Below are 13,142 nucleotides of genomic sequence, written 5' to 3'. Positions count from 1 at the left end.
AGCGAGAGAGGAGGAGAGAGCTGAGACCATGCAATATGTACTACTTTTCTTGCCAAGAAGGTGTTGCCAACATCCCCTTCTTAGGTGAAAAAATAAAGCCACAAATATACCATGTATGATCTTTTCATCCAAGAAGGGGTTGCTGGTGACACCTTCTTGGCGAGAAAAAAAATACATATTACATGCTCTCTCTCTCTCTCTCTCTCTCTCTCTCTCTCATCACTCTTTCCCCCATGTTCTCTATTCTCGGACCTGTGGAATTTTTTTCATCATGAAAGGGTCACTGGTGGCTCCTTCTTGGGTGGAAAAAATCCACAAGTCCACTTCTGACTTTTTTTTCGCTTGAGGAGGGGCTCCCAGTGACCCCTTTTTGGTCGAGAAAAAGAGTCACAAGTGGACTTGTGACTTTTTTCTCTACTCGAGAAAGGACTATTGGTGACCTCTAGTAGGTCAAAAAATTTAGTCTCATAAGGAATGGGTTGCCGAGATCCCCTTATCAAGGACCTAGGGCCTATGACGTTAATTTTCGTCTGACAAGGAGCTACCAATGACCCCTTTCTAGCGAGAAAAAATTACACATATCGCATGCTCTCTCTCTTTCTTCCCCTCTCTCTCATTACTCTTTCTCTCTCTCCCCCTATTTTCTCTCTCCTTCACCTATAAAAGGACCCATCCCCCCTTTTTCACATTGCGAATCATTCCCACGACTCTCAGTATATGGCTCTCTCTCTCTCTATAGCCTCTCTCTCTCTCTCAGTATAGTTCTCTCTCTCTCTCTCTCTCTCTCTCTCCACACCTCTCTCTCTCTCTCAGTCACACATACACACTCACCTTTCTATCCCAGACTTTCCTCGTTCCCCTCACCGAGCTAGGCTATTGTCACCAACATCATGCAATCACAAGGGGGAGTTGCCCTCCAAGAGTGAGGGAGACACAACATAAACATGATCATTGATGTCCACCAAGCTGTAGGAAACCATTGTACTTGCATATGGGGAAGGAGGGACATCAGGAGAAGGTGGACATGCTTTGATGATTCAGATGAGGAAGGGTAAGAGAAAGCTTGTAGTATCAAAGAGTGATACTAATGAGGAAAGTGACGACCATCAAAGCACTGAATCCTTTAGTGCACAACAGGGGCATGGCCATATGCAAAGTAAGAAGAAGCAAACACAAAGAACCAAAAAGAAGCACATGAGAAAGACCCTAGTGAGACCAGTCTTGCAATCACTTGTGATAAACGTACTATGCAAGCATGCATCGAAGACCAATTGGAAGCATTGAATGGTAAGTGCTTATAAGAGATGGTGACATGATATTGATTATTATTTTCATTTCTTTACATTGATGTGGATATTACTTCATTGTTTCATACAGATGTGGAGATCCACCCCTTTGCCACCCATCCATTATATCATTTGGTTTCTATGCCTACAATAAGACAAGTTACATCAAGGTACAAGCAGCTCTTAGAACTTTAAGACAGAAATCAGTGGCACCAATTGAGTCTCTTTGTCACATTAAATGTTTTATGTTTGGGATGGTAACTAGCGGCTCACAGCATGGATGGATGAGATACACACATGTGAGTGTCCCTAAACCATAGGACCTTAACATTTTGCAATGTGTTAGTTGCATGCATCATCGTTAATATAATGGATGTTTGCAAGAGCATTTCCAGTTAATATGAGGCAACATGTGCACATTGATTGTCGCCTTATGAAAGTGACAAATGTGGCAGAGGGGGAAATTTTATCAAATATATATTGTACAAATATGTATGCAATATACCATTTCCTCGTATGCTTGGAATGCCTTTGTGTGCTAAAGGTCACGTGGATGATAAAAGATGCATGAGACCCTAATATAGAATGTATATAGGTTGGCACAAAAGGGGTTGTCCATACCTCATATCCAAACCTTGTCTGTGAAGTAAGGATGCTAGGGTAGGCTACCACACAACTATTTTTGACAAGTTAATTGATGATGCAAAGGCATGGGTGCAAGCCTAGAGATGTTTGATGTGCACGATGAATATGTACTTTCAAAATTATTTGATTGTGTTGATTTATAAGTGCAATGAAATGAGGATGAGAGAAAAGAGGACAAAGAGAGAGAAATGTGCAAGTGAAGGAGATTGTGTATAGTCATTTACTGAATGGCAATACTATAAGATGTGTAAATAAAGCACGTGTGAAATATCTAGAGAAGGGTGGAGTGTAGATACATGTTCACATTTGAATATATATGTGCACAGTGGATTGAGTAACAATGAGGTAATATTGTTGTCCCAATATTAACTATTCAAACAATGTGAAAAACAATAGATATTGCATGTTATTACAATAAGTGTAACAAACTATTTGATATTGTATCCTCTTGTAGTAAGTCCATACAATAATGATTGATTGAAAGTAGTAAAAACATGTGCGATGTAGTTTTGCTTATGTGTGCACAATGAAAGTGATTTATCAAGATATAATAGCAAATCATACACATAAAAGTGAGAGGAACATGAATGCATACATGCATGTGGGAGTGACAATGTGATATTCTTTTCATTGTGATATTAACAATTAAAAGTGTCTAAGACAATGGACCTCATGTAAACAATTGGCCCTTGCAAAATTAAGAGGGGGGAGAGAGAAAAGTTGCTAATTGAGAGAGAGAGAGAGAGAGAGAGAGAGAGAGAGAGAGAGAGAGAGAGAGAGAGAGAGAGAGAGAGAGAGAGAGAGAGAGAGAGAGAGAGAGAGAGAGAGAGAGAGTGTGTGTGTGTGTGTGTGTGTGTGTGTGTGCGTGAGATCTTTTCCTTTGCTAATGTGGTATCACTCTTTGTCATGTTATTTTTGCATTAGTTCTCTTTCTTCTCATTCATCGGCTCTTCTTTCCTATAGACACTACATCTAGATTACTGGGTCCAAGTAATGAGATACTGGCCTAATTTGTTTGGGCTCATGTCATGACATTTATGGGGATGGGTGTAGCATTGTTGTCTGGGGATTCAACACAAAAGAGTTCGAATAGCATAGACGGCACGATTGCTGAGCTAGTGGAGGGTTTTTACCTAGGGAAATTGGTAAAAAGGTATGTATCTCCACATTCGGGACACCTCAAGTCGGTGACCTTCTCTCTATTTTCTTGCTCCTTTTTAGGGTAGCAGGATGATATATGCCATGAATGGCCACATAACATGCTATCGACTCATGGTTTTGACCTCCTCTTAGGCCTCTACCTCTCTCTTTGCCTAAAGCCATGATCGACACAGGCCTAAATTCCATCAGTATGGGATTACCCTCCTCGTCATAAGAGATGTAAGGGTTCACGTATGGGTCTTCCTCCAATCGTTCCTCTACAAAGTGCACTAGAGCATCGCTTGGTGGATGGGTTACTATAGACCCTAGTGTTCTAAGGATTCTTGTTGGATTGATGTCAGATGCTTAGAGTAGCTGGCTTTGAATTGTTAGTTGTAGATAGAGCCACAGGGGCTCCCCTTCCAAAGTAAGGCTACATAACTCCTGGGTAGCACGATTGAGCATAGGGTTGTTGGTATGGCAATCATCTTGGCAATCGGAAGTGCATAGCCTCATGCCTGAATCTTTCGTAATTGGCACAAGGATGGGATCTAGGATTGGGACATTAGGCAGGTGGATCCCTCCAATATGCACACATTGCACATGGTTGACATTCTTTCCTTTATCTTGCTCGCTAGGGGCTGCTTCACTAAGTGTTGCAATTCTCTCAGCGTTTCTAAACGTGTTGCTCCCTTCTTGCATAGCCCTAGAGCTTCTCTCTCTAAGCAAGTCATCCACTCGTATGGCCTCCTTAAAAGACTCTTGCGAGCACATCCCTTTGTAGGTTCAAGTTTCTCGCTAAGGCCTTATAGAGTTCTTCATTGCAGATCCCATTAATGAATACAGTAGACCGCTTTCTCATTGGGTTGCTTGGCTATGGGTATCCTCTTGTAGAGACTCCTCACATGTGTGACGTAGTCTCATATGTCCTCTTTGCCTTTTTGGCAGACATTCATCAGCTGAGGTTATTGGAGTCATGCCTCTGAGAATCTCTTGATGAAGAGATCCTTTAGATGGGTAAAGTTTGTCCCTTATCTCGCAAGCAAAGACCAAATGTGTGTGCTTGTTGAGTGGGGTCCATGAGGTTGTTAGCCTCATACACCTGCTCAAACTACTCGACGAAGCTATAGGGGTCATTGCATGCTTGATATTTATTGAGTTGCTTGGCCACTATGGGTATCTTCATTTGGCTTCTGGTTTTTGGGATGACTCCCAGTCGACTAGTAAATGATGCTACCAAGGTTGCCCCACTTTGCTCAACACTGGCATTGTCTAGCAATCATTTTGTGAGTAGCTCACTCATTGTAAGGTCGGCTTCTAAGACTCTCTCCCTTTTGGTATTACCTCCTGCTCTATTTCTAATAAGGATATGGCTAGGATCATGTGAACCTTATTGATTTCTCTCTCGTAGTGCAACCTTTGAGCCCTTTGCTCGTGTCTATAGCTCTCTATGCACTACAATGCGATCCGTCCTAGCCTACTCTCCCTGAAAGTTTGGCCATTTCTTCCATGATGTGCTATCCTTGTCTGTTGGTCATACTGCGTGATAAGTTATCGAATGTCATTCGGGTAGCCTACCACATTGAAGTCAAGGTCAAGGTCAAGGTTGGTACCTGCCATGGTGATTATCTCCTGACCCACTAGTATTTCTATGAGATCGACTAGGCCAACTAAAGACGTGTCTCTAATTTTAGCTAGTCCTTTCTTCCCTCAATGGATTGATGGTTCTATCTTCCCTAGATCTTTGTTCTTGGTGTCTTGGGTTGCTTGTCTAGTTCTCAGGGGTACACTCCTACTAGTGGTTTTGTTTTTAGCCTAATCCCCTTTAGTGTGTTCCTTGTTAATCCAATCAGTCTACAAATGTATACACACTTACACACTTGAGCAGTGCAGCTTGATGTGAACTATGTGAAATCAAGCTTTCCAATTTTCATATGTGCTTAAGTGTCTATGATATAGGGTGCAACCTTCAATGAAGTCAATCACATCCAATCAGTTTCATACAATGATAGCTCTTTCGAGCAATCAACTTTGGGTCCCTCAAGGGTTGTGATAGGTGGCCCAGGTGGTCAAATTGAGTCTCTATCAATGGTGAGCGGCCAGTGGGGTTAGTAATTTTAGTCACTCTTTGATTATTAGATTAAATTTCTAGTGAGAATCGTCTCTATGGTCTTGCTTGTATGCCTCAGTTTCAACTTAGAGTGCTAGACAACTAGTTGTTGGCCCTAGTAGATCTTGGTGAAAGGTGAGAAGGATCGAAGCTTGCTTAGAAGAGCTATGGTGGAAGAGCAAGAGCAAGAAAGAGAGAGATACAAAATGGAAACTCCAACAGTCACAATGTGTGACCAGGCCTTCCTTTATTCAAACTGTCAGTAAAAGAATAAAGAATAAAGTGACGGTGATGGGTGCCCGCCACCTACAATGTATCATGGCGGGTATTGTTAGTGTAGTAATGCACGGGCGGCTAGGCAGAGGCACCTTTACCCCCAACAACCTCCCACTTAAAGGAAAATCTACCCTAGTGAGGAGTGAAAATAAAAAGAAAAATATAGTACAATGTACACATGTACAACAGGATGAGGAAAAACATGATCTCATCCAATGCCCATCAATCTCCTAAGGAAGGCAAAGCACTCAGTAGTGAGGCTTTTCGTGAGCAGATCTGCAGGATTTTTGTCAGTTGAGATCTTGACAAGGTCAATAGACTTGATGCCCACAACCCCACGTATGAAGTGATACCTCACCTCAATGTGTTTCATCTTCGCATGGAAGAACAGATTCTTGGCTAGCTGAATAGCACTCATAGAATTCGAATGTAGTGTAGGTATAGCATCAATCCCAAGGTCATGAACCAATGGCCCACCAACCATATGGCCTCCTTACAAGTCTCAGTGAATGCAACATACTTGTCCTCAGTGGTAGATAGAGTCATACACTTCTGAACCCTGGACATCCAAGAGATATCACCTCCAGCATAGGTGAATACATAGCCAGAAGTGGACTTCCTACTATCTGTATGTCCTCCATAATCAGAGTCTGTGTACCCCACAACTCTTGTATCCTACCTGCCATAGCAAATACACATATCTGTTGTGCCCTTCAGGTATCTCATGATACCCTTCACAGCATCCCAATGCTTTTTGTTGCCAGGTGTAGCCATATAGTGTGCCATAACACCAACTGCAAAGGTAATAGCTGGATGAGTTCCTATCATGGCATACATCAAACAACCCACGGTTGATGCATAAGGGATCTTGGCCATCTCGGCCCTTTGCTCATTTGTTTGTGAACAATCGGCATGTGAGACCTTTACATAAGAAGGTAATGGACAGCCAATAGGCTTTACGTCTTGCATGCAAAAACGCTCAAGGACTTTATGAATGTACGCCCTCTCTGAGAGGTAGAGTAGTCCTTGATGCCTGTCGCACTTAATGTGCATACCAAGAATGTGAGAGGCGTGTCTCAAAGTTCTTCTTTAGCTAAGATTTAAGAGCATCAAGCTCATCATGATCTTTCCCTGTTATTAGCATATCATCCACGTAAAGTACTAAAATAAGCAATAAGCCATCACAGGCTTTCTTCGTGTAAAGACACTGATCCATAGCACTCCTACTGTAGCCTTGTGACTACATAAAGGCATCAAACTTATGATACTACTCCGTAGGTGCCTGCTTCAAGCCATAAAGACTTTTCTTCAACTTGCACACTAGGTGCTCCCTACTAGGTTTTGCAAAGCCCTTAGGCTGCTCCATGTATATCTCATCATGCAAATCTCCATGTAAGAATACAGTCTTGATATCCATTTGATACATGTCCAAGTCAAGTTGTGTGACTAAGGCCAAAACCAAGAGTAGGGTAGTCATCTTGACCATAGGAGAAAAGACTTCATCAAAGTCAACTCCATGCTCCTGTTAAAACCCTTACCAACAAGTCTTGCCTTATAAGCTGGCTTGGGGTTTCTAGGGGTGCTTTTCAGCTTGTACACCCATTTGCATGGCAAAGTCTTCTTGCCCTTAGGCAATGCAACCAAATCCTAAGTCGTATTCTTGTGCAGGGAGTCCATCTCAGACTATTGCATAGCCCTCTCCCAGGAGCGACTATCACCCCTATGCATAGCCTCATCATAGGTGAGAGGCTCTCTTGCATCTGTAACCAAGACATAATGCATCGAGGGCTCAAATCTATCAGGCAGATATCTATCTCTAGTAGACCATCTCATTGTAGGCTCTGCTGCTTGTCCAACACCCTAGCCAAGTGTACCAACTACTGCTGCAAGCTGTCCCATTGGCTGTGCAGGAGCACGTGGCTCCTCCTAGAATATAACCCTGCGTATCTCTTCCACCTTCTCAGGTGGCTTATGTATCTTGTCTTCATGGAAGACTACATCATGGTTGTGGATGACTTTGCACGCATGTGAATCCCATAGATGGTAACCCATCTCTCATGCATCTCCATAGCCAATGAAAATGCATTTGACACTCTTAGGATCTAGCTAACTATGCTTGTCCTTGGGCACATGGCAGAATGACTCACATCCAAAGACACGTAGATGCACATAAGACGGAGGTTTCCTAGTCCATACCTCCTTTGCAACCTGGAAATCCAAACCACTGGAAGGTGATCTATTTATGATATGCACAGTTGTACTGACTGCCTCAACCCAAAAGCTCTGTGGTAGGTTGCATGGCTAAGCATACTGCGTAAACGCTCCTGGATGGTTCTATTCATGCGCTTAGCAAACCATTTTGGGGTGGGGTATATGGAGCGGTCAACTGACACTTAATACCCCTCTCGTCACATAGCTGCTCAAAGGCACATAACACATATTCTCCCTCATTATCAGTCCTAAGGCATTTTAAAAACTTTGCACCACCCATAGACTGACAGGGCATGGGACCACAGACATCCAAATGTACCAATGCTAAGGGCTCACTCATGCATGTCCTACCAGACTTATGTGTATTCCTAGTCTGTCTGCCATAAAGACAATGCTCACATGAATCAAAACATGAATAGTCACCAGAAAGCATTTTCATTCCTTTCAAGGACATATGGCCCAAACAGGCATGCCAAAGAGATACATGTGGGATGGAGCCCATTGACAAAACATGATCAATAGAGGATCTATCAATTACAAGAGGATAGAGGCTACCGGCCTTGGCACCTCTAGCAAGCTCAAGTTTGCCATGGGTGATCTTCTAGGTAGAATCCCCAAAAGATACATGAAACCCAACATCATCAAGCTGCCCTATAGACATAAGATTGCATGTAAGCGTAGGCACATGACATACATCCTGTAACAAAAAGTACAGCCAGTAGAGAACTGCAATCGTACATCCCCAATGCCAACAATAGTAAGTGACCTACCATCACCCAAGCAAACTGAGCTAGAGATAGTGTGGTAGGAGTGGAACCACTCATGGCAAGGTGTAACATGAAATGAAGCACCAAAATCCAAAAATCATCACTGAGCATACATAGAATGAACCTCAGTTAATGGTGTGGCATCACAAGAACTAGCTGTAACTATGTACTCCCCATCAGAGTCATCAATCTGCATGACATTCATCTCCTCTATTTTTACACTGGATTTCGTAGGTACCATGCTTGATCAGAGAACTTTTCCTGTACTTTTTGTTAACCTCAAATTGGAATGGAGGAAAAATAAAGAAAAAAGCGCAAAAAGAATAAAAAAAGAGCAAAGGCGTAGAGGTGGCCTCTAAAACTAAACTGAGGTGAAAAGAGCAATTTTAAAGGAAAGACGCCTCAAAAACTCTAAAAAATCTTGTAAAAGAGCTCTCTATGCCACTTGTAAAAGAATAGATGGGTATAGGCTTAGGGCATGAATCAAGAAGAGAGAATTAGAAAAATGGACCTTGCCACAATGGCCGATCATGTAACAAGGGATGGGCGCCCATGGGGGTTTTAGGGCTTGTATATATAAAGTTCAAAAAGTGAATGAAAGATCATTCTTTGGTGTGTGGCTAATAAGAGTCTCTTCTTCTCTTCTTCTTGCTTGTGTGTGTGCTCTTGAGGGAGTGAGTGTGAGAGTGTGAGGGAGTGTGTGAGTGTGTGAGAGTGAGGGATTAAGAGGGTGAATCTCTTCACCATCTCCTCTTCTCCCTTCTCTTCCCTTCTCTTGCCTCACACATGGCTATGGTGAATGGAGCTTGGAGATGGAGGAGGCTTGAGGATGCTTGAGTTAGCATCTAGGATTGTGGAGCTACCAACTTGTGTGAGGGAGGAGGCAACTCATTTTGGCATCAAGGTAAGCTCACTACACCCCGAGAGGATCGACGTCACATCGGCTAGGTGAGAGATAGCCATGAGAGCTCCCTTGAAATGCTTGAAGCAATAAGCGGTCTGTGGGTCTTGGCGGTTGGGCGAAAGCTTCCACATTTTGGTTCCATTGCCGGGACCAATAGATTCAAGCTTGAGCTCTCATGCGCCTCATATTGAGCATCGAAGTAAGGGATTCATCCCCGAACCGGAGCTTGAGGTAGGTAGGAAGTTTGGGTTTTTGATCTTCGAAACAAGTAAGTATTTTGGGTTATTTTGCTAGTTTGATTATTGGAAAAGATGGAGAAATTATTTCAGTTTTCTGCCTTTGACCGTTGTTGCATTTAGAGTAGTTTAGGATTAGGAAACTAGATAGGAAAAGTGTAGGGTTTGCTGCTGTAAAACAGAGCATAAGTCATGCAAAAATGGGAAAAAAAAACTCTTGGGATGTCGGCAAGTGAGCGATTGGGGACATCAAAACCTTACCCGAGAAGGGATTTAAGAGCCAAGGGGACAAGGAAGAGCTCAGTTCATGCCCTGACATTGAGAGAGAGTGAGATTGTGTTTCCAGCATTGATTCGATTTGATCTTGCCATTGAGGAGTTCTTTGTGCGATTCAGGTATGTTAGGACCTCCCTACTATGTATTTGTTGTGATCTGGAAGGTGGCGTACTCGGTGGTTGTGCGGAGCATTAGATTCAACGAAATCATTCCCGGTGCGATCCTCATCACGCACGGCTCGGCCTATCTGAGTGTCGACGAGATTCTAGGTCGAGTCCCAGAATCGGCCCTTGGACCATTTGGCTCCTCATCCAACTATACTTGGATGCCTTTCACTCGGCCCATTCGAGTGAAGAATTCGGACCAACTTTAAAATTCGGCCCTCGGCCCTACTGACTTGACCCAGCATCACTTGGATAAGTCGACACTAAACTTGGCTGAATTCACCATTCGGCCCTTGGCGCACTATAGGCTATTACTAGACCTAGAGTCCTAGAGACAACCAACTGAGCCAAACATCCAGAATAACCCAAAAATGGACAAGATGGCCAGACGCGAGTCAACAAGCCTATTAGGCCTAAAACGAAGCGAGAGAGTGCGTAAGCCACTTAGACACTTGTTTTTCACACTCAACCTACATTTTTGCACTTGAAGTACACTTAAGGACAGCTGAAAGCCTGATTGAGCACAAGTGCACAAGAAAGAACACACATATATTGAGTAGAGGTAAATTGAGGATTGAATGCAATAAGTCAAGAAACTCACTCAAATAAACACCTCAAGGAACCCACCAGTAGAGAAGATCCCAAGACATAGATGGGCAACCAAAGCATAGAGTAGGACCAAGAAAGGAGCACTAGAGAAGTGGATCTGACCAACTTGTTCAACCTGATCTCGACAACTTGGTGGAGCATGAGAACATGATCATGTCAGAGGAAAGCACAAACCGCAGGCCGAACGAGGAACTCGATTTAGGAGTTTTTTCAAAGGCGATTCAACAGTTGGTAAGTAGCTAGGATGCGCATGCTCGGTATGAGCACGACGGCAAAACAACAGAAGCCATCATAATAGACTTGGAAGAGGAACAGAAGCTAGCCCACAAGGCACTGCAAGGCATAGTGAAATACAACTAAGACTAGCATGCTAGGAGCTTAAGCAAAACACAGAATTGTGTGAGGTACAGCGGGTGCTGAACCTGGCAGGTGGGACTCAGAATTGTGTGAGGTACAGTGACATCATTACTAATAGGATTAGGAACAAACCAAGGCTCTAAGGGCCAGTCTAGAATCCCAATTGTTGCAAAGCAACTCGACAAGTACCAACCCCACGACGACCCATACAACTTTGTAGAGCAATTTGAGCAAGTTTGCGAGGCCAATGGCCTCACTGACTTGACTTATCACTCTCAAGCATTCGGGCTTTGCTTAGGCGACAAGGGTAGGACTTGGTACACGAGTCTAGATGCGAAGAACGAGTGGACTTTAATGACCTCAAAAACCTCTTCATCAAGAGATTCTCTGAGCCCAGATACTCTGACAATCTACTAGTGAGACTGATAAATGTCAAGCAGAAAGAGAAAGAGAACATTCACGACTATGTCACCCACGTGAGGAGCCTCTTCAAGAGAATCCCTGTGGGAAAACGACCTACCGAGAGAGTGATGTCCATTGTATTTATCAGTGGAATATGGAGTGAGGAGCTGTATAAGGCCTTGGCAGGCAACTCGAGCTTGTAGCGAGACTCGATAGCTAGGGTGTTTGAAGAGGCCATTCGAGTGGATGACCAGTTGAAAGAGCGGAGCTCCAAGAGCTCAAATTCAGAAGAGATCAACTCGTGAAGTTTAGAGAGAGCATGAGCCTCTAGTGAATGATCAGGTCCAACAGACTAGGACAAAGGGAAAGCCACTGAGACAAACCAAGACTTAACTGAGGTAAAAATGGAGATAGCCAAACTGCAGGATATGTTGAGACAACCAACGCGCCCGCATGTCCAATGCGTGTACTGTGGCAGAAACCGCTTGTCGGCTGAGTGTCAAGAACCTAGGTCACAACCTTGCACTAATTATGGTAGATTTGGTCACGACGTTGCGCATTGCAGATTACCAAGAAGACTCCCATACTCACAACCCTATGGCCAGCCATATCTAGCAAGCAGGCCCCAACAATTCTTGGCAAAGGGGGCCCCATTGGCCCTTCCTGTGCCTAATGATGTTAAATCAGCTGTTCCTAGAATGGACATAAACCCTACATGTATACGAAGACCGCTTGGTCCCTACGTGATTCATCCACCAACTGACGCACAAGTGCACTACGTGGAGGAGCCAAATGAGGAAGAGACTTACATATATACCCATATGTCTCGCATGATGACGAGGGTACCACAATCCTTATGGACTATCGACCAGTACCGATGATGATGTTAGGAAGAGGCTGAGGTAGAGGCCTAGGAGGGCAGATGCAGGATCCAATCATATGTTGGACTTGCGATCATCCATGGCACGTCTCATCATGTTGTTGTGAAAGGGAGCAACCAAATAGAGATAAGGTAGACCTAAGGTGCCCAGAGTGTGGAATCACTCACCTCTTCATTGACTGCCCCAAACAAAAACCATCCTCAAGTTCAGCCAATGTGCCATTTGAAAGGTGAGAAGGATCGAAGCTTGCACTCGAGAGCTATGGCGGGAGAGCAAGAGCAAGAAAGAGAGAGACAAGAAATGGAAACTCCAACAATCACAATGTGTGACCGGGCCTTCCTTTATTCAAATTGTCACTAAAAGAATAAAGAATAAAGTGACGGTGATGGGTGCCCGCCATCTGTAGTGTGCAGTGGCGGTGACTGTCAGTGTAGTAATACACGGGTGGCTAGGCGGAGGCACCTTTACCCCCAAAAACCTCCCACTTAAAGGCGAATCTGCTCGAGTGAGGAGTGGAAAGAAAAAGAAAAAGATAGTACAACATGTACACATGTACAACAGGATGAGGAAAGACTTTATCTCATCCCATGCCCATCAACCTCTTGAGGAAGGCAAAGTGCTTTGTAGAGAGGCTTTTCGTGAGCAGATATGCAGGATTCTGGTTAGTCGAGATCTTGACAAGATCAACAGACTTGTTCTCAACGACCCCACATATGAAGTGATACCTCACCTCAATGTGTTTCATCTTTGCATGGAAGACTAGATTCTTGGCTAACTGAATAGCACTCATAGAATCCGAATGCAGTGTAGGGGTAGCATCAATACCAAGGTCAACAACCAAACGACCCAACCAAATGGCCTCCTTGCAAGCCTTAGTG

The sequence above is a fragment of the Lygodium microphyllum genome, chromosome 1, assembly GCF_053477565.2.
Source record: "Lygodium microphyllum isolate KBCC chromosome 1, Lygodium_microphyllum_v1.1.10, whole genome shotgun sequence".
Classification (NCBI taxonomy): Eukaryota; Viridiplantae; Streptophyta; class Polypodiopsida; order Schizaeales; family Lygodiaceae; genus Lygodium; species Lygodium microphyllum.
Note: the sequence above shows the minus strand (reverse complement) of the source record.